This window comes from Petaurus breviceps, unplaced genomic scaffold (genome assembly GCF_028583685.1).
Source record: "Petaurus breviceps papuanus isolate PSGF00001 unplaced genomic scaffold, PetGlider_PUasm1.0 90696, whole genome shotgun sequence".
Classification (NCBI taxonomy): Eukaryota; Metazoa; Chordata; class Mammalia; order Diprotodontia; family Petauridae; genus Petaurus; species Petaurus breviceps.
Genome location: NW_027187314.1, coordinates 6,942,333 through 6,966,622, shown reverse-complemented (window position 1 = coordinate 6,966,622; position 24,290 = coordinate 6,942,333). Strand labels below are relative to the sequence as shown.

Below are 24,290 nucleotides of genomic sequence, written 5' to 3'. Positions count from 1 at the left end.
TTCTAACTTATCCCCATTACATATAATACTTGCTGATGGCTTTAAATAGATGCTACCTATTATTTTAAGGAAGACTCCATTTATTCCTATACTTTCTATTGTTTTTAATAGGAATGGATGTTGTATTCTGTCATAACCCTTTTCTGCATCTATTGAGATAATCAAGTGGCTTCTGCTAGTTTTATTGTTGTTATTATCAATTATACTGATGGTTTTGCTAATAGTATAACATATTTGCATTCCTGGAATAAATCCTACCTGATCAAAGTGTTTTATTCTTGTGATAAGTTGCTGTAGTCTTTTGGCTAACATTTTATTTAAATTTTTTGCATCTATATTCATGAGGGAATTTAGTCTATATTTTTCTTTCTCAATTTTATCTCTTCCCGATTTAAGTATCAGTACCATATTTGCGTCTTAGAAAGAATTTGGTGTGACTCCTTCTTCACTAATTTTCCCCAATAGTTTGTAGAGTTTGGGGATCAAATGCTTTTTAAATGTTTGATAGAATTCTCTAATAAAGCCATCTGGCCCTGGAAATTTTTTTCCTAGGGAGTTCACTGATGGCTTATTTGATTTCTTTTTCCATGATGGGTTATTTAAGTAATTTACTTCCTCTTCAGTTGGGCAACTTATATTTTTGTAAATATTCATCCATTTCGCTAAGATTGTCAAATTTATGTGTATACAATTTGGCAAAATAATTCCTAATTATTATTTTGATTTCCTCTTCATTGGAGGTAGATTCACCCTTTTAATTTTTAATACTCATAATTTGGTTTTCTTCTTTCTTTTTTTTTTATCATATTGACTAAGGGTCTATCATTTTTTTTTGTTTTTGTTCCATAAAACCAGCTCTTAGTTTTATTTATTTTTTCTATTTTTTTAATTTTATTAATCTCTTCTTGGTTTTCATTATTTCTAAATGAGTATTTAATTCAGATTTTCAATTTGTTCTTTTTCTAGGTTTTTCTATTGCATGCCCAATTCATTGACCTCCCTTTTCTCTAATTTATTCATGTATGTACTTAGGGATATAAAATTCCTCTTAGAACTGCCTTTGCTGCATCCCACAAATTTTGGCATGTTGTCTCATTATTGTCATTCTCTTGAATGAAGTTACTGATTGTTTCTATAATTTCTTGTTTGACCCACTCATTATTTAGAATTAAATTGTTTAGTTTCCTAGTGTATCTTTCCATGGCCTTTTATTGCCTATGATTTTTATTGCATCCTGATCTGAGAATTATGCATTTAATATTTCTGCTTTTCTGTACTGAATTGTGAGGTTTGTATGCCCTAGTACATGGCCAATTTTTGCGTATGTTCCATGTACTTCTGAGAGGAAGGTATATTCCTTTTTATTCCCATTCAGTTTTCTCCAGAGATGTATCATATGTAGCCTCTCTTAAATTCTATTCACCTCCTTACATTCTTTCTTATTTATTTTTTTGGTTAGATTTATCAAGTTCAGAGACAGAGAGATTGGGGTCCCCTACTAGTACAGTTTTGATATCTATTTCTTCCTCTAATTCCCTTAAATTCTCCCCTGTGAATTTGAAATATACCACTTCGTGCATATATGTTAAATAATGATATTTCTTCATTCTCAATGGTGCCTTTTAGCAGGATATACTTTCCTTCCTTATCTCTTTTAATTTGATCTATTTCTGCTTTTGATTTATCTGAGATTAGAATTACTACCACTGCTTTTTTTTTTTACTTTCCCTGAAACAAAATATATTCTACTCCAGCCTTTAACCTTTATCCTGTGTATATCTCCTTGTTTAAAATAGGTTTCTTGTAGACAACATATTGCAGTATTATGGTTTTTAATACATTCTGCTATCCATTTCTGGCTTACTGGAGAGTTCATCCCATACACATTCACAGTAATGATTACTATTTGTCTCTTCCCTTCCATCCTATTCTCTCCCCTGCTTATGATTTTGTTTTTTCCTTCTCCCTTCTTGTCCTTAAGGGTTTTCCCTTTAACCATTGTCTCCCTCAGTATTCCCTACCTGTAACCTTTCCCCCTGCTTCTTTACCTACACTTTCACCTTTCTACTATTTCCCTCCTTTCTAACCTCCCCCCCCCATATTATCCCTTCCTAACCCCACCCCCCCCATACTGCCTATAGGGCACAATGGATTTTTATAATTATCAGGGTATCTTATTCCCTCTTTAACCACAAACCAATGAGAGTAAATTCCATACAGTGCTCCTCCCCCTCCCTGCTTTCCCTCTATTTAATGAGTTTTTGTGTCTTTTCACATTAGAATCTTAAACTTAACTGATTATGTTAATCTCTCTTTGAAGCAGAACCAATGAGAATAATGTTCAAATGATGTTCATCTCCCTCTTTCCTTCCCCTCTACTATAGTATGTTTTATGCCTCTTTGTATGGCATAATTCACCTTTTTCTGCCTCATCCTTTACTTTTATCCCATTGTAGTCCCTTTGAATGCCTTAATAAGGTTTTTTTTTTCATCAGATTAGTTCATCTATTCCCACACCCTCTATCAATGTATAACCCTTTTAAAGGTCATAATAATCATATAAATTTCAATATTGACTGGTATCAGCTTCTCATATAGTGATGTAAACAGTTTGCTCTTATTGTACCCCAGGTTATGTGCATGTTTGCATGACTGTGCTTGTATGCATGTGTGTATGTGTGAGTGTGTGTTTTCCTTGTTTGCCTTTTTATTTATTTCTTGAGTCTTGTAATTGGAGATCAAATTTTCCATTAAGCTCTGGTTTTTTCATCAGGAAAGTCTGGAAGGCCCTTATTTAATTAAATTAACAACTCCTTGCCTGAAAGATCATATTCAGTTTTGCCAGGTAGCTAATCCTTGGTTGCAGTCCTAGCTCTTTTGCCTTAGGAAATATCGAAATCCAATCCCTCCAATCTATTAATGTGGAATCTGCTAGTTCCTGTGTAATCCTGAATATAGTTCTACAATATTTGAATTGTTTCTTTTTGTCTGCTTGCAGTCTTTTCTCCATAACCTTGTAATTCTGGAATTTGGCTACTATATATCTTGGAGTTTTCTTTTCTTTTTTTAAGAGATTGATAAATGTTTACTGAATTGAAATGAATTTCTTTTTTTCTCTTTTATTTTTTAGTTTACATCATTCTTTTCCACAAGATTTTGAGTTACAAATTTTCTCCCCATTTTTCCCCTACCCATCACCCCAAAATAGTGGTCCCAGTAAATATCCCCTCCCCCAATCTTCTCTTTCATATTTTCCCCCATCCACCCTCCAACTTTCTAGTAGGACATGGTGTATCTATATGTCCCATTGTCTATATATCTTATTTCCCATTTGCATGTAAAATAATAGTAATAATAGTATATATATATATATATATATATATATATATATATATATATATATATATATATATATATATATATGTGTGTGTGTGTGTGTATTTTTAAATATTTGATCTTAAAACTTTGAATTCCAGATTCTTTCCCTTCCTCCCTCATCACCCAACCTTACTGGGAAGATAACAATTAAATATAGGTTGTACATGTGTAACTATGCAAAACATTTCCATAGTGCATATATTGTGAAAGATTGACTATATTTCCCTCCATCCTATCCCACCCCCACTTGTTCTATTCTCTACTTTCACCCTGTCCCTTTTCAAAAGTGGGTGCTTCTAGGGGTGGCCAAGTGGCTCAGTGAGTAAGAGCACCAGCTCCAGTGTCAGGATGACCTGGGGATCAAAAATGTGCTCCGACACTTAGCACCACACCCAGAAATAACTAGCCATGTAACCTAGAGCAAGTTACTTAACCCCAATTGCTCATTTAAAAAAAAATGGGTGCTTCCAACTTCTCTCCCCCCCCCAGCTTGCCCTCCCTTCCATCATCCCCCCTATAGTCCCCTTCACCCTTACTCTCGTGTAGGGTGAGATACCCAATTTGTTGTGAATGTCATTCCCTCCCTAAGCCAAATTCAATCAGAATAAGGTTGACTCATTCCCTTTTGCCTTCCTGTTTTTCCTTCCATTGTAAAAGTTTTCCCTTGCCTCTTCTACATGAGATAATTTACCCCATTCTGTCTCTCTCCATCTGCTTTCATTATATTCCTCTCTCACCTCTTAATTTCACCTTTTAAGTATAATCCCTTCCTATTCAATTGGTCCTGTGCCCTCTGCCTATGTATGCCTGTAGACATATATACACATACTCACATATGTATTCATACACCCATATATCCTCCTATATAGACACATATATGTATATATACACTTACACACATATACATATATATACATATACATGTATATACATTTCTATGCCCTTCAACTATTCTTATATTGAGAAAAATTTCATCAGTTACAATTATAATTTTTTCATGTAGGAATATAAATAGTTCAACTTTGATAAGTTCCTTATGATTTCTTTTCCCTCTTTACCTTCTCATGCCTCTCTTGATTCTTGTATCTGAATGTCAAATTTTCTATTCAATTCTGTTTTTTTCATCAAGAATTCTTGAATGTCCTCTATTCCACTGAATGACCATACTTTCCCCTGAAACATGATATGCAGTTTTCCTGGGTAGGTGATTCTTGGTTTTAATCCCAGCTCCTTTGACCTCTAGAATATCATATTCCAAGTCCTTAGATCCTTCAGTATAGAAGCTGCCAGATCCTGGGTTATCCTGATTGTGTTTCCACAATATTCAAATTGTTTCTTCTTGGCTGCTTGCAATATTTTCTCCTTGATCAGAGAAATCAGGAACCTGGCTATAATATTCCTAGGAGTTTTCTTTTTGGGATCTTTTTTTCATGATGTGATTGGTGGATTCTTTCAACCTTTATTTTGCCCTCTGGTTCTAAATCATCAGGACAATTTTCCTTTAGAATTTCTTGAAGGAGGATTTCTAGGTTCTTTTTTTGATTATGGCTTTCCAGTAGCCTAATAATTTTAAAATTATCTCTCCTGGATCTATTTTCCAGGTCAGTTGTTTTTCCAATGAGATATTTCACATTGCCTCCATCTTTCCTTTTGTTTGGATCAGTTTAATAGTATCTTGATTTCTCATAAATCCACTAGCTTCCATTTGATCCAATCTAATTCTGAAGGAATGATTCTCTTCATTGAGCTTTTGAGATTCTTTTTCCATGTGGAAAATTTGACTTTTTAAGGCATTCTTCTCCTCATTGCCTTTTTTGAGCCTCTTTTGCCATCTGAGTTAGTCTATTTTGAAGGTGTTATTTTCTTCAGTCAAGTTGTTGACTCTCATTTCATAATTTTCTTGCATTGTTCTCATTTCTCTTCCCAATTTTTCCTCCACTTCTATTATTTGGTTTTCAAAATCCTTTTAAAGCTCTTCTATGGTCTGTTACTAGCTCATATTTTTTTGGAAGCTTTTGTTGTAGGGGTTCTGACTTAGTTGTCTTCCTCCTGTCCCAAGCTTTGATCCTTTTTGTCCTCAAAATAGGAGTTTAATGTCGGATTGCCCTGTTTGCTTTGCTTGCTCATGTTGCCACTCAGTTACCTGACTTTTGAGCCTTTTGCCACAGTAGATCTCTGCTACCAAAAAGGGGAGCTTTATCCCAAATGTTAGGGTTTTCTCAGATGCTGGAACTATTAGTTGGGTGCCCTCTCTGAAGCCTCCACACACTCTGGCAAATTATTCATACATCCCAGGACTTCCACTCTGGTATATTAATGTATCTGCTCAGCTAGTCACACACTTCTCCACTTCTTAGGATCATTTGAAATAAGTTTATTTGAAAGTCAGGGATGTTTCTATTATCTCTCTTTTAGCTCAGGAAGAAATTTGAGAAATAGTCAAGTCAGCACCTGGGTTTTTCAAAGCCGGGGGGCTCTCAACAATGGCTTCCCAGAGTCTCATCTGATCAAATCACAGAACACTTCTCAAAGTTTATCTTGGAGTTTTCAATTTGGGATGTCTTTTGGGAGTCCTGCGAATTCTTTCAATAACTATTTTGCCTGCAAATTCTAGGACTTCAAGACAGTTTTCTTTGACAATCTCTTGGAAGATGTTGTCCATGCTGCTTTTTTCATCATGGCTCTCCCGTAGACCAATAATTGTTAGTTTATCTCTCCTGGATGTGTTCCCCAGATCAGTTGTTTTTCCAGTGAGATATCTGATATTTTCTTCTAATTTTTCAATCTTCATGTTTTGCTTGATTGGCTCTTCACAGAGACCTGGGCTTCGATTTGACTGATTCTAATTTTTAGTGAATTATTTTCTTCAGTTAATTTTTGAAGGTCCTTTTTTAGGGTGGTATTTTCTCCAGATAATTCACAAATTTTACTTTTTAAGGATTTGTTTTCTTCAGTGAGACTTTTTTTTTTCAATTTGGTCACTGTAGATTTAAATTTATATTCTACCTCTCTAATTCGTGTTTTTTTTTTTTTTTAATCTTTCTTAACTCCTCCAAGAATGCTTTTTGGGCTTGAGACCAGTTCATATTTCCATGTATGGTCTCAGATGTGGATACAGAGTCCATGGTGTATCCTGAAAGTGATTCTTCTTCTTCACAATAATAGGATTCCATTTTCTTTGTCTTTGCTTTTGCAAGTTGCTTTTGGCCCTTTGTAATTTCCTATTTTCTGATGTTTAAAGTTGTATTTCCACTCCTGGGGTAAAGATGACTCTGACCTAAGCTTCTCAGTCTAGGAGTTAGGTGCCTGGTTGTTGACATTGTGTGCTGTAGCTTCTCAGTGTCTAGACTGAGGCCAAGGCCAGGACTTTCAGTGTTTCCCCTGAATTGTCATAAGGCTCACAGAGTATTCTGTGGGTTAGGGGTGGTCTGGCTGCTTCAGATTTCTGCCTCTATGTCCCTGGACTACAGTTCAGTTAGGCTTTTGCTGGTCAGATGAATTGGGGCTAGTTGGGACCCCTCCTGCCCTTTACTTCAGACTCCTTACTATTTCAGTTATTCCCTTTCCATGTGGCTCCTAAGCCTGAGGCTATTTCCACTATTTCAGGATTTTACTCTGGGTAGGACATTTATCTCTGGGTTTTCTAGATCAGGGAAGGGGAATGTGAACAGCTAGAGTTTACTTTGCCATCTTGGCTTCTGGAAAATCAGGTAGCTGATTTTTAAACTTCCAGGCTTTGGTCTGATAGCCCCAGGAGAAGCTGCTTTCTCTACTGCGGATCCCGTGCTTTCTCTTACACAGCTCTGATGGGTCCTCTAGTCCTGTGGTGAGATGGTTGTGAATCACCCTTGGGGTGGGTAAGTCTGCTATCTGGGGCTCCTTCTCATTCTCCTGTAGTCTGCTCTCTAGTCTGCAGCTGGTACAGCCCTCAGGTGCTCCTCTGTGATTCCCCTGCCAGACCAACGTGGGCACTTTCCTGGGCTGGATTCTGCCACACTCTGTCTTCCAGTGGATTTCACTCTAAAATCCATTCACATTCACTTTTTAAAATTTTGTTGATGGAATTTATGGAGGAGCTTAGAAAACTTACTGCTTCCTTTCCTGCCATCTTGGCTCCATCCCTTAGAAGCATTTTCAATAAGTTCAATGGTGAAGCAAGGATGTCCCTTATTACCACTGTTATGAAATATTGTACTGAAAATGTTAGCTTTATCTATAAGAGAAGAAAAAGAAATTGAAGGAATTAAAATAAGTAATGAAAAACATAACTATCACTTTTTACAGGTGATATGATTGTATACTTTGAGAATCCTAGAGAATCAGATTAAAAAAAAACTACTTGAAATAATTAACAACTTTAGTGAAGTTACAGGATATAAAATAAATCCACTAAAATCACCAGCATTTTTATATGTTACAAACAAAGTCCAGCAGCAATAGAAATACCATTTATTTCTTTTTTCCATCCTCTTTTCTCAATTTTAATCTTAAATCATGTCGAAATGTCCCCATACTCACGTCTCTTTTGTTTTATTAATTCAAGACTTGGACTTTCTCTTTCCCATGCCCACCTTTTTTTTAGGAGATTATTTAAGTTAATTTATATATATATATATATATATATATATATATATATATATATATATATATTTAGTTTTCAACATTAACTTCCATAAATTTTAAATTTTCTTCCCATCCCTCCCCTCCCCTTTCCCCAAGACAGCATGCAATCTGATATAGGCACACACACACACACACACACACACATACATATATTCCTCCTAAACATATTTTCACATTAGTCATGTCATATAGAAGAATTATGATGAATGTGAGGAAAAATAAGAAGGAAAAAAAACAAAACAAAGCAAAAACAAAATAGTCTGCTTCTCTCTGCATTCAGACTCCATAGTTCTTTCTCTGGATATGGGTGGCATTTTCCATTATGAGTTTTTTGGGATTATTTTAGGTCCTTGAATTGCTGAGAAGGGCTAAGTCTATCAAAGCCAGTCATCACACACTGTGACTGTTACTATGTAGAATGTTCTCCTGATTTTGCTTAATTCACTCAGTATCAATTCATATAAGTCTTTCCAGGTTTTTCTAAAGTCTGGTTATCATTTCTTATAGCACAATAGTCTTCCATTACATTCATATATCACAACTTGTTCAGCCATTCCCCAATTGATGGGCATCCCCTAAATTTCCAGTTCTTGGCCACCACAAAAAAAGGCTGCTACAAATATTTGTGTACATGTGGGTTCTTTTCCCTATTTTTACAACTTCTTTAGGATATAGGCTTTAGAAGTGGTATTGCTAGGTCAAAGCATATGTACAGTTTTATGACTCGTTGGGCATAGTTCTTAATTGCTCTCCAGAATAGTCAGATAAGTTCACAACTCTCCCAACAATGAATTAGTGTTCCATTTTTTTCCACATCTTCTCTGCCACTTTTTATGGGATAAAAGGTTTTTTTTTTTTTTTTGTAATCTGATTGGTATGACACTAAATATCATTTTCCTGTTTTGTCATATTAGCCAATCTGATGATGTGGTACCTCATAATTGTTACTCTAATTAATAGTGATTTAGAGCATTTTTTCATATGACTAAAGATAGCTTGAATTTCTTCTTCTGAAAACTGCCTGTTCATATCCTTTGACCATTTATCAATGGAGAATGACTAGTAGTCTTATAAATTTGACTCAGATCTCTATGTATTTTGGAAATGAGGCCTTTATCAGAAACACTTATAAAATTTTTTTTCCAGTTTTCTGCTTCCCCTCTGAGAAATTCCATTTAAAATAACTGTAGACAATGTGAAAGATTTGGGAGTCTACCTACCAAGACAAACCCAGGAACTATATGAATGAAATTAGAAAACACTTTTCACACAAATGAATCATATCTAAATAATTGGAAAAATATCAGCTCTTGGGTTGGCCAAGCTAATGTAATAAAAATGACAACTCTACCTAAATTAATTAACTTATTTAGTGTCATACCAGTCAAATTGCCAAAAAATATTTTATAGAGCTAGAAAAAATAATAACAAAGTTCATCTGGAAGAACAAAAGTTCCTGGGGTGGCTAGGTGTCACAGTGAATAGAGCAATGGCCCTGGACTCAAGAGGACCTGAGTTCACATCCAGGTTTAGACACTTAACACATACTAGCCATGTGACCTTGGGCAAGTTGCTTAATGCCAATTACCTTGCCCTCTCTACATCAAAAAGAATAAAAGTCCCAGAATGTCAAGGGAATTAATGAAAATAAATGCAAGGGAAGGTAGCCTAGGTGTACTGGATCTAAAACTGTATTATAAAGCAGTAATCATTAAAACTACTTGCTACAGTCTAAGAAATAGAGTGGTGGATGAGTGGAATGAGTGAGGTACACAAGAAACATTAGCTAAACCCAAAGACTCTATTTTCTAGGATAAGAAATCATTATTTGACAAAACTGCTGGAAAATGCTGTCCCCATCCAGAGAAATAACTGTGAAATCTCAATACAGATACGATAAAAAATTATCACTTGTGACTCCTTAGCAGGTCAAGCAAAAATCAATATGAATTAGCTTGTATAACTAAGAACAGACAATCCCAAACTACCTAATTTTCTTTTTTAAGACAGTTAGTAGCTGAGAAGATTGGCCAAATGCCATAGGTATGGTATATTTCTATTTTAGCAAATTCTTTTGAAAACTTTTTCATATTACTGGTACGGATTTGATGAAAAGTGCTTAACTTTATACATACATACATACATACATACATACACACACACATACACACACATATATAGTATGTAGGTGAAGATTGTTGAGTGGAAAAGTCCAAATAGTGTTGATGTGTGAATGAATAGTGTCCTCCAGTGGTATGGCATTTAACTGTTTCATTTAAAAAAAAACTATAATAAAATAAGTCACATAGGAAGCAAAATGAGCATGATGAGCAAAAACAATGGGCTATATTGGCTTGAGATGAAGAGATAAAGTCCTCACATTCAAAATATCAACTGCACAAATAAGTGATTGGAGAAATGTGACTACGCCCCAATTAATGTGAAAAATAACAACATTTGGCTTAGCTGAAAACAGTGACAGTTCCATAACAGAGATATCCTGGGGCTCAACAATGCAGTCAGATTAGCTCTTTGTCAAAGTAGGGTCCCCACAAAGGTTATTGTTGGAGTTTTTCCAATGTAGTAATGAGTGGAGGCAGAGTGAAGAACTCATGCTGATCCTGAATAAGAAAGACTGGAATTGGTAACTCAGGGCATTATGTTCCTAAAGTGTCTGGTGCCTTGCCCAATTTGTTTTTCCATGCTGTATACAGCTCTCTCTGGGTCCGCATCTTGGCCACAGGTTTAAGAGAGATACTGAAGGTTATGTCCTTTGTTTTTTTTTCAAAGAAATAGAGAATACAGAGTAGTATAGTGGTCACCAATGAGGAACAGTCTCAGACTATTCTGATCAGACACGTGTTTTATGAGATTGATGAAAAAGGACTTTTGCATCTGCATACCAAATCTGTGCCTGGAGGCAGCTATTTCTCAGACATAATAAAATTGAGAGCATGGATTTTTAAGCAGGCAGTTAATTCTCTGATACTAGCTAGTTACCACCAAAATATCAAAAGAGGACAGAATGGAGATCCTCTTCTAAGTGTGCCCGTCAGAAGAACTTGCTATGTTCTCTAGGATTTAATGGAGGGAACATATTGCACAAAAAATTTTAATTGTGCTAAAGGATAATATGTATGAGGCATACATGATGTGTGAGCAACTGTGAGAGATCTCTTCACTATTTTTTTTTTTTTGGTCTTTTTGAAGGGGGGAAGGCAGGGCAATTGGGGTTAAGTGACTTGTCCAAGGTCACACAGCTAGTAAGTGTTAAGTGTCTGAGGCTGGATTTGAACTCTGGTCCTCCTGACACTGAGGCTGGTGCTCTATTCACTGTGTCACAAACTGCCCCTACTCTTCACTATATTTTGCATTAGTCACAACTTTATTAGAGTATTGTGCCTTTTTTTGCTAAATATACCAAAAAGATGTGAAGGATAAAAATGTTCAGATATGAAAATTATAAATCCTTTGAGAGAAATGAAGAGCAAAAATAAAAGCTTTTTTTTTCTTTTAGAATTAGAAAAACAGGTTGATAATACCAAAAAGACAACTTTTGTGGCCCTGGGAAAATAATATAGCTTCCGTGAATCTCTGAGTCTCATTTTAATTTAACAAAAACTGGAATAATAATAGTAATAGTATGATATTTCAGGTTGAAATTCACTTTGTATACTCTATTTCACTTACCAGGCATGTTTAAGACTCAGTTGAGTTAATATATGTAACGAAATTTGTAAACACTGTATAAATGCCATCATCATCATTGTTGTTTTTGTTATTAGTGGGAGTATTACTAGAAAGACCTGAATTATGTTGCTCATTCATTTGTAAACTTGGACAAGTTACCTGAACTCTCTGGGCCTCAGTGTACTTGTCTGTAAAATAAGGAAGTTGAATGAGATAATTTCTAAAATTCGAATGCATTCTAAGTCTATATAGTGTATGATAAGAAAGGCTAAAGGACAATGATAATTGCTTATAAGTTAATGAAAGTTTTTAAGGAAGGAGATGTCTACTTATTTTTCTGTGCTCCTTGGAAAACACACTAGGTAAAATGGACATAAGAGAAGGAAGCCAAGATTTTAGTTAAACATAAACCAGAACTTTACAAAAGATTTTCACAGTAGGTTGTGAGCTATATCTCTTACAATTAGTGTCTTATGCATAATATAGGAATGTTCTTTTTTTTATAAAGGAAATTTACAAAGTACAATGTCTTCTTGATTTATTAATATGAATGATCAGACTTCTGATTTATACACATTAACTTTGAGCCATCAGGTAGATTTCTTTGATTTACAAGCCCAGTATAGAAAAGTTCTTACTAATGAATACTGAATTTTAAAGTTGTGATTTAGAATGTTAGTTTATAAATCTTAACTTTAAACTTCCAATTTAGGGCCATGATTTATTAATGACAGGTTCCACAGTAGTTATGAATCATAATGTTAAAGCTCTGATTTAATATGATAGTTACTGTAAGAAGCATTTAGCACAAGAAAATGTGCAATGTGAAACTGAGATAAAACTGATCAGTGATTACATTTGTTACCCTGAACATCAGCCTTGGTTGAAGATTCATCCTGAAAAAAGGATGTTTTAAATAGAATATGATGGTGAGTCAGAAAAGAATCAACTGTATTGGAAAAATAATATTTCTTCCCCTTTAATTAGATCCTATGTGGAAAGAGTGAACAATTCAGGATTGATATACTCTGCGTAGTCTTACTGAACAGCTAACAAAAGCAAAGTTCCACACTGAGTCATTACTAATGAATGTCATAGAAGATGGTGGAGTTTTTAGAATATTACACACACAAAGAAATTCAGTGTTGTGAATTATGGCACCTTTGCAATGATTTACTAAATTTATTCACCTTGAAAAAGGGCTAATTTGGTCCCCATCATTTGCATTTTCACCTTAGATAGCTCCCTGCCTCCATTTACCAATGCTCCTCATCTTCTCTCATCTATATTATTTTTCCTAATATTGATGATTATTAGCATCTTTATGGAGCAGATACATCCTAATTTATTCCATAAAATAATCATTGAAACAAAACAAAAGAGGAAATGAAAAGGAAATTAGATTTGAGATCCTTGAGATTTGTACCTTTGCTTACTGTACTCCCATTCTTTCTGGCCTCACTGACCAACCACTAATACATAGTTTCTTTCAATTCTGATATCCCTCTTTTAAAATTACACTTTTCTATTAATGACATCTAATCACTCAGGTTTAGAATCTTGAACTTAACCTTGATGTTTTCCTCCCCCCCAATTCCCATAATCAATCAGTCACTAAATCATGCTGATTTTACCTCCAACATGTCTCACAGCTACTGACTCTTCACTCATTTAGCCACTGCTCAAGTTCAGGACCACAGCATCTAGCAGTGTTTTGTTTGTTTTGCAATGGCCTCTTAGTTGGTCTCCCTGTATTCAGTTTCTCTTATTTCTAATATATTCTCTACACAGCTGCCAGATTTATATACCTAAAATACTGATCCTATCATGTAACCACCACATTTCCATATACAGCACAACTGTGCTATATATTTTTCAATGGATTTCTATTGCCCATAGGATAAAATATAAACACCTCAGCCTGGAATTTAAAGCCCCTCCCATAATAGAATTTCTACCTACATTTCTTCTCTTATTTAATAAAAACAAAACAAAACAAAACAAAACTCCTTTACACTCTTCATTACAATCAAACTAGTTTTTCCTAGCTCTTTCTAGTATATTATATTCAATCTTCCACTTCAATTTTTTTTTTTTGCATAAGAAGTCTCCTAACTTTGGAATGTACTATCTACACTGCTTTCAAATCAAAGTTTATGTGCCACCTACTACCAGAGATCTTTAATGATCTTTCAGTTATAAGTAATATCTTCTTCTTGAAATGATTTTTGTATTATTCTCTATTTTTTTTTCTTTACTTGCCTATATATCTCAAAGTCCCCTCACACATTAGAGTGTTCAAAGGATAGGCATGGATGGTAGGCGTGATAGTTTTCTTCAAGTATTTAAATGATTTTCATATGAAAGAAGAAGTACACTTGTTTGGTTTGGCCACAGAGGGAAGAATTAGAGATAACTAACAAAATTTGCAAAATGACAGGTGAAATTTAAAGTACTGTGTGTCAATTACAATTATAATTTAAAGAATTGCCTTACAATTAGAGCTATCCGAAAATGAACTAATTCATAAGGGATTCCTCCTCACTATATGGCTCCCATCAAATGCTGGATGAATGCTTCTTGAGAATGGTATAGTGATGATCCTTAATTGGAGAAAATGGACTGTTCTGTTAATCTCAACTGTTGAGATTGTATAATTCTGGGTACACTTCCTAATATCTTCTCATTCTGTGTAATTCTAGGTAATATATACCCGCAAATCTTACAAAAATAATCTTATCTAAGGTGCTAGATGCTTCCCTCTAGCTCACATATTTTTATGCTTACCAGTGTAATATTGTCTGTTCATCCATTATCCATAGCTATTGCTACATGACTGCCCTGTCTCCTTTTCTGATTATACATTTTCCTTGATGCTCCTATGTCTTCCTTATTCTTATAAGGCATCTCAGTAAAACCTACACACTGATGACATTTACTGGTCCTGTGGGAATGCACAGAAGTCTACTTGTTTCAATTTAGTTACGTTTAACTAATCTTTTTTATGCTATGGACAATACATTATGCTAGATTCTGGGGATAAAAAGAAAACGCAACACAATAGTTCTTGGCTTTATGGAACTGACATCTATGGGCGGCGGTTAAATGTAAACAGATAAAAGTAATCCAAACAACCCCAAAATCAAAGTCTTTGAAGAAAAACAAAGGAGCTTTAGATTATTAGAGAACTTGGGGTTCATCAGTTCCCATGATCTAAAGACTCGTCTCCTGTTTTCATAGCTGCCATGACTGATTTTTTAGAACAAGTTTTTTGGGAGTGTACGATTTACACCAGTTCCCCACAGGAACCCAGGAATGCTTTAAATTCTATCATCTCTGTTCAGATTTCTCGGGCTCTCTCACTATTTGTGTTCATCATAAGCACTAGACGAGGGAAGATAACCAAATATTACAAGAAATGATGTATTGCACTTCTTTTTGAAGCATGAGATTTTCCCAGCTCCTTTGTCTCCACACCAGGAACCCACGAATTATCATTCTATTTAGTCACAATTTTATCTTCATCCAATTTACTTTTTAAGGTCATGGAATTTTCTAGCTATACTTGATCTTATAAATCATCCTTTTCAATATTTCATTTTACATATATGGAAACTGAGGTCTAGAGAGGTTAGATGACCTTTTTCAAAGCTATTTATAATTAGCTATTTATAATTTCAAAGCTATTTATAATTCCCTTCAACTAGTGAGAAAAGTTTCATAAGTTACAATTATTCTTTTTCAATGTAGGAATGTTAACAGTTCAACTTTGATAAGTTCCTTATGATTTTTTCCCCTGTTTACCTTCTCATGCTTTTCTTGCTTCATCAAGAATGCTTGAAAGTCCTCTATTCCACTGAATGAACATATTTCCCCATGAAACATGATACTCAGTTTTGCTGGGTAGGTGACTCTTGGTTTTAATCCCAGCTCTTTGACTTCCAGAATATCATATTCCAATCCTTTCGATCCCTCAGTGCAGAAGCTGCCAGATCCTGTGTTAACAAGATTGTGTTTCCACAATATTCAAATTGTTTCTTCCTGGCAACTTTTAATATTCTCTCCTTAATCTGGGAATTCTGGAACCTGGCTATAATATTTCTAGGAGTTTTCTTTTTAGGATATTTTTCAGGAGGTGATTGGTGGATTCTTTTAACCTCTATTTTGCCCACTGGTTCTAAAACATCAGGGCAGTTTTCTTTGAGAACTTCCTGTAGGATTATTTCTAGGTTCTTATTTTGATCATGGCTTTCAGGTAGTCCAAAAAATTTTAAATTATTGCATCTTGATTTCTCATAAATTCATTAGCTTCCATTTGCTCCAACCTAATTCTGAAGCAGTGATTCTCCTCATTGAACTTTTGAGATTCTTTTTCCATCTGCCACATTTGGTTTTTTAAGGCATTCTTCTCCTCATTTCCTTTTTGAGCCTCTTTTGCCATTTGAGTTATTCTATTTTTTTAAGGTGTTATTTTACTCAGTCAGGCTGTTGACTCTCATTTCGTAATTGTCTTGTATTGTTCTCATTTGTCTTCCCAATTTTTCCTCCACTTCTCTTATCTGCTTCTTAAGGTCCTCTATGGCCTGTAACCAGCTCGTATTTTCCTTTGAAGCTTGGAGTCCTGACTTCACTGTCTTCCTCATCTTCAATGTGTTTCTCCTTTTTGTCCCCCAAATAGGAGTCTAATGTTGGAATCTTCTGTCTGCTTTGTTTCCTTTGACTGGTCATGTTGCTCCTCAGCCACTTGAACCCCGCGCTTTTTGCCAAAGTAGGACTCTGCCACCAGATATGGGAGCTTTCCTCCCAAATGCTGGGGTTTTATCAGCTGCCAGAGGTATCAGATGGGTGCCTTCTCTGAGGTCTCCACACGCTCTAGTAAGCTGGACATACACCCCAGGACCTCCACCCTAAACTGCAATCCAGATCCAAGCAGGTTAAAGCAAGAGCGATTAACCCTCAGACTGGTGCTTGGTCCCCCAACACTCTGCAGGCCAGGAGCTGAACCTGCCACTTGGTGCTAACTGGCTGTACCTGGGCATCTCAGTGGCTTCTCGCCCTGGGGGCAAAAGCCACACATTCTCACTTACTGGTTCCCAAAGTCCAGACTGCACTGACCTTTCACTTTGTCCTTTGCATCTATGTGTTGATAAATCCGGAAACCACCACAGCTGCTGCTGATCTGGAGTCCCTCCGGCCGGCAGCTGGTCAGGCCTGCCCTGGGGCTACAGCCTTGTAGTAGTGCTCAGCTGGGCTCCCAGAGTGCTGCTTTGGCTGATTCCTGCTGGCCTGCTGGACTGTCCTCAGCAGGAGGTTAGCTTCTCTGTTTCAGTTTGTCGGTTCTGCAAATTCAAAGTTTGTTTAGAGAACCCTTTTTACATGGATTGGGGAAGGTGGAAGCTGGAGCTGCGGGTAACCCACAAAATGACACAGAGAACCTAACCTCCCACTGAGGACAGCCCAGCACACCCACAGGAATCATCCAGAGAAGCACTTTGGGAGCCCAGCCCAGCTCCACTCTGAGGGTTAATCGCTCTTGCTTTAACCTGCTTGGATCTGGATTGCAGTTTAGGGTGGAGGTCCTGGGGTGTATGTCCAGGTTGCCAGAGCATGGGGTGACCTCAGAGAGGGTACCCATCTAATAACTTCGGCAGCTGAGAAAACCCCAGCATTTGGGACGAAAGCTCCCCTGTCTGGTAGCAGAGTCTTACTGTGGCAAAAAGCCCAGGGATCCTGTGACTGAGGGGCAACATGACCAGGCAAAGGAAACAAAGCAGACAGAAGATTCCAACATCACACTCCTATTTTGTGGACAAAAAGGAGCAAAGCATGGAACAGGAGGAAGACAGTGAAGTCAGAATTCCTGCACCAAAAGCTTCAAAGGAAAATATGAGCTGCTTACAGGCCATAGAGGACCTTAAGAAGCAGATAAGAGAAGTGGAGGAAAAACTGGGAAGAGAAATGAGAACAATGCAAGAAAATTACGAAATGTGAGTCAACATCCTGACTGAGCAAAATACTACCTTAAAAAATAGAGTAACTCAAATGGCAAACAGGCTCAAAAAGGCAATGAGGAGAAGAATGCCTTAAAAACTCGAATTTGCCAGATGGAAAAAGAATCTCAAAAGCTCAATGAGGAGAATTATGGCTTCAATATTAGACTGGAGCAAATGGAGGTTAATGACCTTAAGAGAAATCAAGATGCTGTTAAACAGACAACAAATAAAAGAATAGAAGGAAATGTAAAATATCTCATGGGAAAAACCACTGACCCGGAAAATAGATCCAGGAGAGATAATTTAAAAATTATTGGGCTACCTGAAAGCCATGATCAAAATAAAAACCTAGAAATCATATTGCAAGAAGTTCTCAAAGAAAACTGCCCTGATGTTTTAGAACCAGTGGGCAAAATAGAGGTTGAAAAAATCCACCGATCACCTGCTGAGAAAGATCCCAAAAAGACAACTCCTAGGAATATTATAGCCAGGTTCCAGAATTCCCAGATTAAGGAGAGAATATTACAAGCAGCCAGGATGAAACAATTTGAATATTGTGGAAACACAATCAGGATAACCCAGGATCTGGCAGTTTCTACACTGAGGGATCGAAGGGCTTGGAATATTATATTCTGGAGGTCAAAGGAGTTGGGCTTAACACCAAGAGTCACTTACCCAGCAAAACTGAGTATGATGTTTCAGAGAAAAATATGGTAATTCAATGGAATAGAGGACTTTCAAGCATTCTTGCTGAAAAAACCAGAGTTGAACAGAAAATTTGACATTCAGATACAAGAAGCAAGAGAAGCATGACAAAGTAAACAGGGAAAAGAAATCATAAGGAACTTATCAAAGTTGAACTATTAACATTCCTCCATGGAAAAACAATAATCGTAACTTATGAAACTTTTGTCAGTAGTGGAAGGGAATAGAAATATATATATATATATATGAGGGTATATGGGCATATGAATACATATGTGAATGTGTGTATATATGTTTACAGGTATACATAGATAGAGGACACAGGACCAATTTAACAGGAAGGGATGATACTTAAAAGGTGAAATTAAGAGGTGAGAGAGGAATATAATGAGAAGAGTTGGGGAGAGACAGATTGGGGTAAACTATCTCATATAGAAGAGGCAAGGGAAAACAGTTACAATGGAGGGGAAGAATAGGAAGGCAAAAGGGAATGGGTCAACCTTGTTACCATTGAATTTGGCTTGAGGAGGGAATGAAATACATACCAAATAGGGTATATCACCCTATATGAGAGTAGGGGGGGAAGGGGATGAGAGGGGGGATGATGGAAGGGAGGGAAGGCTTGGGGGGCAGGGAAGTTGGAAGCACCCACTTTTGAAAAGGGTCGGGATCAAAGGAGAGAGTAGAACAAGTGGGAGATGGAATAGGAGGGAGGAAAATATAGTCAGTCTTTTACAATATATGTACTATGTTATTGTTTTGCATTAGACACACATGTACATCCTATAATGAACTGCTTATCTTCCCAGTAAGGATGGGCGACAAGGGAGGAAGGGAATGAATCTGGAATTCAAAGTTTTAAAATCAAATATTCAAATGTGTGTATATATATATATATATATATATATATATATATATATATATATATATATATATATATGTGTGTGTGTGTGTGTGTGTGTGTGTGTGTGCGCGTGTCTGTATATATGTATATACACATATATATGTATACTATTATCAATACTATTTTACATGTAATTTTGGAAATAAGATATACAGGAATTCTGGCATAGAGATCCACTGGAAAATTCAAAAGGGTTATGGAAGAAAATATGGGAGAGAGAAGATTGGAGGGGGGGATGTACTGTGCTAGTGCTATTTTTGGGGGGTGGGTAGGGGAAAATGGGGAGAAAATTTGTAGGTCAAAATCTGGTGGAAATGAATGATGTAAATCAGAAGTTAACAAAGCATTTGAAAAAAAAAGAAAAAAAATAAGTCCAAGAACTTTTAGCCCACAGATGGTAAGGTGTCTAAAAATCTGCTTGGAGGATTACGGGAGACATTTGCTGGCACTGGGTGCATGACTCTGTTCCATTTCCCAAATGGGGATCCTAATCCTTAAACTGGGTCATAGTGCCAGACAAGGAGAAACATTAGCAAACCAGAATATGTGGTTTCAAGGGAATAGAGATTCTGGTCACAGATTCAGGGTGGAAAAGAATACTTGTGGGTACTCATAGACCAGGGCACAAGGCCATGGGAGTGGTGAGTCAACCTCTCCCAAATCATATAACCTTGGACAGACCAAAAATTTACATGCCCAAATTTATCTCTGAAATAAACCCCTCCCCCCAAACTCCAATGAAGCGGTAATAGTGCTCCCTCCATCCAAGGAGCAGAGCCCAATTTCAACATACAATTAAAGTTCAAAAAATTAACTGGAAAACTGAAGTGGGAATGAAAAGAAAGTCAACAAAGAAATTTACTATGGTGCTGTGGACTGCTCAATGCCCAGAACTTAGCATGATTTGGAGACATGAATAAGAAATGACTAGGCCATGTGGGTAGTTCAAGGAAGAATGATGAACTGCATTTACTAATTCTTAGTACAAGGTTTTATTGTGCAAAAAAGACAAATGAACAGGACTCAAGTTTTCTAATCATTACCTTAGTCTTTTGTATCCTGGAAGTAACAAAGATTAGACAATTTGATAAGGGTTTGTTATCTAGGAGACTAAAGTCTTAGGGTAAGACCTTTGATCTAGGCCTCAGGCACCTGCTAATGCAACCGCACTCATAAACGTATACAGTTGAGAACAAACTTCAAAGACAAAAATGCAATCCCCCAAAGACATCACATTTAGAGCTGATTACCCATAGATACCTGAGTACTGAATCAAATATTTTAGCTCTTAATAACTAAAATCTTGGGGTATAGCCTATTGGATTCAGAACTCAAGAAATATCCTTATAAGTGTAACCCATAACAAAGAATTCAGAAGCTAACTTAACAAAAAAGTTGCATCTCAAAGAGATTCTTGTTTTAAAGTCAACTATTAGGATTTAATATCTGAGTCCTGAACCAGGCCTTTTTTGCTCTTCACACTATGGTCCCAGGAAATATCAAAACACAAACTGAGAAGAGGACAACAGCTACATGTGAAGCCTGAAAAATTGTTAATTGATGTCAGGCCCAAAAAGAATTTTAGGAAGAGTTTAAAAAAGGATTTAAGGAATCCAATCAGAGAGGCGGAAGAAGCATTGTGAAAAAGAAATGGGAGAAGGTAAAGATTTAAGCTTTTGGAACAAGAATGCATTTTTTGGAAAAATTGTTGTGAAAATTAGAAAATATTCTAGCAGAAATTTGGCAAAGGCCAACATTTCAAACCATTTACCAAGATAAGGCAAAAATGGATAGAGCATGAAACATATTATCTTTCAGGCTTATGGATAAGAGAAGAATTTATGAATAAACAGGAGATGGAGAGCATTGGGAGGTGAAAAATAGATAATTTTGATTTAATTAATTTTTTTATAAAAATCCAATGTAGCCAGGATTACAAGGAAAACATAAAATTTGAAGAATTTTTTCTAGTTAGTATAAGATAAAGGTCATATCTCAAAGACACAGAAAACATTGTTAAATTTATAAGAATAGGAGCCATTCTCCAATTGATAAATGATCAAAGTATATGAGCAGGTATTTTTCAGAAGTATATATCAAAGTTATCTCTACTCATATAAAAATGATCTAAATCACTGGATAAATTACAAGAGCTTTGAGATATCATCTCACAACTATCAGATTGGTTAAAATGATAGAAGAGAAAAATAATAATTTTTGGAGTGGATGTTGAAAAATCAGCACATTAAAACGTTGTTGGTGCAACTATTAACTCATCCAATCATTTTGCAAAGCAATCGGATTATGCACAAAAAATAAAAAAAGTATACTCTTTGACCCACCAATACCATTATTAGGTTATTTCCCAAGGTGATCAGAGAAAAAAGAAAAATAAAAACTTATATGTTTTAAGAGTTACAGTAGCTTTCTTTGTGGTGGCAAAGATCTGAAAACTGAGAGGTTCTCATCAATTGTGGAAAGACTAAACAAATTGTGGTATATGATAGAGATGGAACATCACTGAGATATAAGAAATAGGCTCATTTTAGAAGGAAAAAAACATGGAAAGACTTGTATGAAATAGTGAAGAGTGAAATGAGTAAAAACAAGAGAACAGTAACAGCATTAATGTTCGAAGAACAGCTGTGAACAACTAAATTATTTTGAGTATTATATTCTATTTAACAACAAAAAAAAACTTATGAAGGAAGATGCTACCTCCAAAAAAAACCTGATGAATACAATTAAGTATATTATTGTTTATGCACACACATGTGCACACACGCAACTGTATCTAATGGTGGCCTTCTCTAGTGTGAAATGGGAAGAAAGGCAGAGAAAAAATTGCACAGCAAAGAACACAAGAAAACTCAGAAGGAAGCACAGAAAAGTACAGTAGCTTTTAAAACAATGTATTTATTACATAGTAGTTTCATTTTTTTTAAAGTAAACAGTGTGAAATGGAGATTCATGGTTTCCTATTGAATGCTCTTTTTGTGTTTTTCTGTGTTTATGGAATTTTTTTGTCTTTTATTTTTTTTTAATTTTTTGGTCTTTTGTATTTAAGTTTAAAAGGGGTTAAAAATTAAAAGGAAGACATATCAAGAAAGAAAGAAAAGGAATGAGAGTTATTCAAAAGAATCATTTTGAAAAATGTAATTGTTTGGTAAAGGAATCACAAAAAAAAGGAAAAACATGTACCAAAATTAACTGAAGAAAAGAATTCCTTAAAAAGTGGAATTAGTAAAATGGAAAAGGCAGGTACAAAAGTTCACTGAAGAGAATAATTCCTAAATATTGGAATTGGACAAGTAAAAACTAATGAATACGTGAGACATCAAGAAACAATGAAACAAAAACATCTGGAAAATAGACTGAGGAGAAAAAGTTTAAGAATTATTGGACTATCTAAAAACTATGATAAAAAAAGGAGCTTGGATATGGTATTTCAGTTAATTATAATGGAAAACAATTGTCCTTGTAACCTAGAACAAGAAGATAAAATAGACATTGAATGAATCTACCAATCTCATCCTGAAAGAGATCCAAAAATGATAGCTCCAAGGAATTTTATAGTCAAATCTCAGAAATTCCAGATTAAGAAGAACACCCTGTAGGCAGCCAGAAAGAAATAATTCAAATATCATGGAGGCACAGTCAGGGTTACACAAATTTAATGACTTTTACATTAAATATCTGAGAACTTATAACATGATATTTCAGAAGGCAAAGGAGCAAAGATTACAACAAAGAATCATCTACCCAGGGAACTTAGTATAATGTTTCAGGGGAAAAATGCATATTTAATGAAACAGGTGTCTTTTAAACATTCCTGATGAAAAGACCAGAACTGAAAAGAAAATTTGAGTTTCAATAAAAGATTCAAGAGAAGGGGGGAAAGGGGCAAATGAGAAGGAGAAAGCATAAGGAATTCAACAAGGATAAACTTTTTACAATCCTACAAAGGAAGATGATACTTGTAAATATAAAGAACTTAATTATTATTATGGCAGTTAGAAGTTGTATACATAGACTGAGGGCATAGGATATAATGGGTGATATCCAACCCCCCCCCCGAAAAAAAAGGAAAAAAAAAGAAAATTAAGGGGTAAGAGAGATGCACTGAAAGAAGGGAGGAGAGGTGGAATTTGGTAAACTATCTCACATAAAAGCAGATGTGAAAGAGATATTGCAGTGGAGAGCAAGATGAGGGCAGGAAGGCAAAACTTGCACCTTATTGTCATTGAAATTGGCTCAAAGGAGGAATGACATGCATATTCAGTGAGATATAGAATTCTGCATTTCCATGTAGAGAAGAAGGAATGGGATAAGAGATGTTGTGGGACTGATGAAAGGGAGGGTTGAGGGTATATAGTGGAGGGAGGTAGGGAGGGAAGGAGAGAGAGAGACAGAGAGACAGAGAGAGAGCGAGAGACAGAGAGAGAGATAGGCAGAGAGACAGACAGAGAGAGAGAGAGGCAGAGACAGAGACAGAGAGACAGAGAGGCAGAGAGAGACAGAGAGAGAGACAGACAGAGAGAGAGACAGAGAGAGACAGAGACAGAGAGACAGACAAGGAGAGACAGAGACAGAAAGAGAGACAGAGACAGAGAGAGACAGAGAAAGAGAGACAGGGAGAGAGACAGAGAGAGAGAGACAGAGAGAGAAGATACATGGGGAAAACAGGATGGAGAGAAATATAGTTAGTGATTATAACTGAAATGAATGGGATGAAGTCACTCATAAAATATAAGCAGATAGCAGAGTAAATTAAAAAACAGGATCCTACAATATGTTGTTGAACTATACTGGAAACAGAGAAACACATAGAACAAAGGTAAGAGGATGTTACAGAAGCTATAACACTTGAGCTGGAGGGGTGTAATGTAATATCAAGCAAAGGCAACTTCCCAGGTTCAAAATACCAGCATAGGTGCTCTCTATTTTATTCAGTAACAAACCCAGAACAGAGAAGATCAAAACATGACATCATTCAA

At 35.9% G+C, this 24,290-nt stretch overlaps 1 pseudogene; it reads right to left on the bottom strand.

Moving 5' to 3' along the window:
• Nucleotides 1–24,290, bottom strand: part of LOC138144343 (patr class I histocompatibility antigen, B-1 alpha chain-like) — a 114,907-nt pseudogene that overhangs the window by 6,000 nt on the left and 84,617 nt on the right.